At 37.3% G+C, this 3,545-nt stretch overlaps 1 pseudogene; it reads right to left on the bottom strand.

Annotated features, from left to right (window-relative positions):
• Window positions 1-2,712: 2,712 nt before the first annotated feature.
• Window positions 2,713-3,545, bottom strand: LOC125616428 (annotated as a pseudogene).

The raw sequence follows: 3,545 nt of genomic DNA, 5'->3' as shown, positions 1-3,545 counted from the left end.
GGGAAAGGGATCTGGATAGACTCTAACAGAATTTGTCAAGATAGGTGTTTTTAAAAATAATTTCTTAAAAGCCAAGGATGATAAATCTCTCAAAATGTACTTTACTAGTTATGTTTTTCTAATGGAATATTTTTATAGAGACAAATCCATCAAACTTTTTGTTTTCTGGCTTTGATGATCACACTTCATTTTATTCCAATCCAAAATTATTATTATTATTTTTGGTACTGGGGATTGAACTCAGGGGTATTTAACTACTGAGCCACATCCCCAGCCCTTTTTTAAATTTTTTTGACACAGGGTCTTGCTAAATTGATTAAGGGCTGGTTTTGAACTTGTGATCCTCCTGCCTCAGCCTCCAGGGCCATTGGAATTACAGGCGTGAGCCACCACACCTGGCCCCAACCTGATTATTATTATTATTATTTTAGTGAGACAAATTATAAATCATATTCTGTCCAATTTGAATTTAACAAAATCCAAATCAAAATGCCTATTATCTAGATTTTTCTCTGGTATCTTACAAATTTGGTTGAATCTTTACTCAATTTGCTATGGATGTGTACTGGTTGTAAGATAAAGATGTAACTCAATTTTTTTCCTAAATAATGCAATTATAACTGATATGTAGTAGGTACATTCTAAATACCAGGCCCCGGTCTAAGCAAGCTTTCTACAAAAAGTAAGCTACTTAACCCTTGCAGTGATATCACAGGTAGGGAGAACAGATAAAGGGAGGCACAGAAAGATTACATAATTTCTCAACATCACAGCTAGTAATAGCAGCAAATTTAGATTTTAATGCATGTAGTTTGACTATGCATTTAACTTCACTGTGTTGGCTCTGCTGAACAGATAACCAATTGTTTCAATATCACATATTGAACAATTCATCATTTCTTTTTATAACTGGAGTGTGAGCCTGGACTCCCTACTCTTTCACTGATCTCTCATAATTTACATATCAATTACTAGAGTTTTATTGTATGCTACACTATTCATCAGTATAAATCTCAATAGGTTTTTCTCCAAAAATTTCATCTTTATATTCTTTTAGAATGCCAAGTCCCAAATTGAAACATATAAACAAATAAAAACATCTATAGGCATTTTGATTTGGATTTTGTTAAATTCAAATTGGAGAGAATATGATTTATAATTTGTCTCACTAAAAAAAACAGAATACCCTTTCTTCATGGTATTGCAGCCTTCTCTAATTTCTTTTATTATCTAGCTATTGTTGTGGTTTGGATGTGAGGTGGCCCCCAAAAGCTCATGTGTGAGACAATGCAAGAAGAGAAATGATTGTTATAACCTTAACCTAATTGGTGAATTAATCCTTGATGGGTAAAATGAACGGTAACTGGAGGCAGGTGGGGTGTGGATGGAGGAAATGTTCATTGGGGATGTGGCTCTGGGGTATATATTTTGTATCTGGAGAGTGGAGTTTTTTCTCTCTTGTTTCTTAATCATCACATGAGCTGCTTCCCTCTACAACACTCTTCCACCATGATGTTCAGTCTCACCTTGAGCCCCCAGGAGTGGAGCCTGCTGTCTATGAACTGAGACCTCTGAAACTGTGAACCCTCAAATAAACTTTTCCTCCTCTATAATTGTTCTGGTCAGGTCCTTTTGGTCACAACAGCAAAAAAGCTGACTAAAACATCTATATTCATTTATTGTTTTTACTAAGAGTTTTCTTCAGGAAAGTCTAACACATTCATTCCTTGGTAATTTATGTCTTTAAGAATATGGTCATCTTTTATAATTATATAACAGGTTATTAATTAAAACTGTTGGCTTTGATGAATTTAGTTTATAACTGGCCTTCCTGCTGAACTTGTAGTAAAGGTATTGTTTTCTTGTAGCAATTACAATGTTCTAACAATAGTGATTATTAGAATAGTGATCATGTTCTAACAATAGTGATTATTAGAAGGAAACCCTCTTGCTGCTACTCTCTGGTGACCATCCATCATGCCCTCCTATTCTGAATAATGGGACAAACATGTATTTATAAATAGAAAGTAGAGATCACTGCAAAAACATACTATGCATGCCCATACACCAAGAAGCACTTATTTTTCTAATTGTTTTCAATTTGCTTCTCTTGAGTTTTCCAAGATAGTCACATCTGCAAATAATTTTGCCTCTTTAACAGGAAAACCCTCAGTAGGATATTTGGTGAAAATGGAGCTAGTATAGTTAATTCATAAAGTAGATTAAAGTGGGACTTCAAAAAAATTGGACATATGTCTCTTTAAATATTCTGAACTTAAAATACCTAAATGTACACTCACATGTCAATTTTTTAAAAGAAAGGTCAAAGTCTACAGATGCACTGATAAAAGAACCAAAGTTATCCTTCAGTTTTAGTCCCTTTAGAGAGCTTAAGACTTTAGTGAAGTAATTTGAATGCAGAATTCTTCCTGGATAACCTTCAGATCTTAAGTTGTCCTGCAGATATCTAATATGATAGCTGTTGTTGGTTTTGTACTTTTGGTGGAGTGTTTGGGTACACCAGACTTTACTGGTGGTACTTGACAAGGTAAGGTTCCCTTAGCCCCTACCTTTCTTCAGGAGGTATGGGATGGATACTGTCAAGAAGGGGGGATTTTATCAAGGGACAAGTGTGGGGACAGGGACTTTGGAGCAACTGATGGATTTTTCTTCCACATATGTTCTTGCTAAGGCTACTGGTCCAAGGAGCTCTTATTCTTTGGAGGTCACTTGGACCACAAGGTCCATCATTCTGTTCCTGTAGCCAAATTCATTGTCATACCGGGAAATGAGCTTGAAAAAGTGGTCATTGAGGGCAGTGCCAGGCCCAACATTCACAGTGGAAGAGCAGGTGTCAGTGTTAGTTGCAGTGGACAATGTGATCCTCAGTGTAGCCTAAAATGGCCTTTAGGGGGCCCTCTGATATTTGCTTTACTTCCTTCTAGATGTCTTATTTGGCAGGTTTCTCCAGACATCAGGTCAGATCTACAACCAATATGCTGGGAGCTGGCACATGGAAGGTTATGCTAATGAGCTTCCCATTCAGCTCAGGGATGACCTTGTCTACAATCTTGGCAGGACCATGCCTATCATGCCAGCTTCCCAGAGGGGCCATCCATGATCTGAGTGGCAGTGATGGCATGAACTGTGGTCATGAATCTGTGATGCTAACATTGTTATAGATGACCTTGACCAGGGATGCTGAGCAGATGGTAGTGCATGAGGCATTGCTGAAAATATTGAGGAAGCTGTCATACATCTTGAAGTTTATGCTCATCACAGGGACATCAGAAGGGGCACAGAGATGCTGACCCTTTTGGCTCACTCTTCAATTGAACTTCGGCCTTCTACAAGGTAAAGACTGTGAAAATTCCACTACATATTTACCACCAGCATCAACCTATTTAATGTTAGCATGTTATCTCTTCTGGAAGGTGGATATGGGTTTCCCATTGATAACATACTTCTTATTCTTAGCCTTGAGAGTGAATGGAATCATAGAACATGTAAACCATGTAGTTGAGGTCAATGAGGGGGTCACTGAT

The sequence above is a fragment of the Marmota marmota genome, unplaced genomic scaffold (genome assembly GCF_001458135.2).
Source record: "Marmota marmota marmota unplaced genomic scaffold, marMar, whole genome shotgun sequence".
Taxonomy (NCBI): Eukaryota; Metazoa; Chordata; class Mammalia; order Rodentia; family Sciuridae; genus Marmota; species Marmota marmota.
Note: the sequence above shows the minus strand (reverse complement) of the source record. Positions and strands in the feature narration are given on the sequence as shown.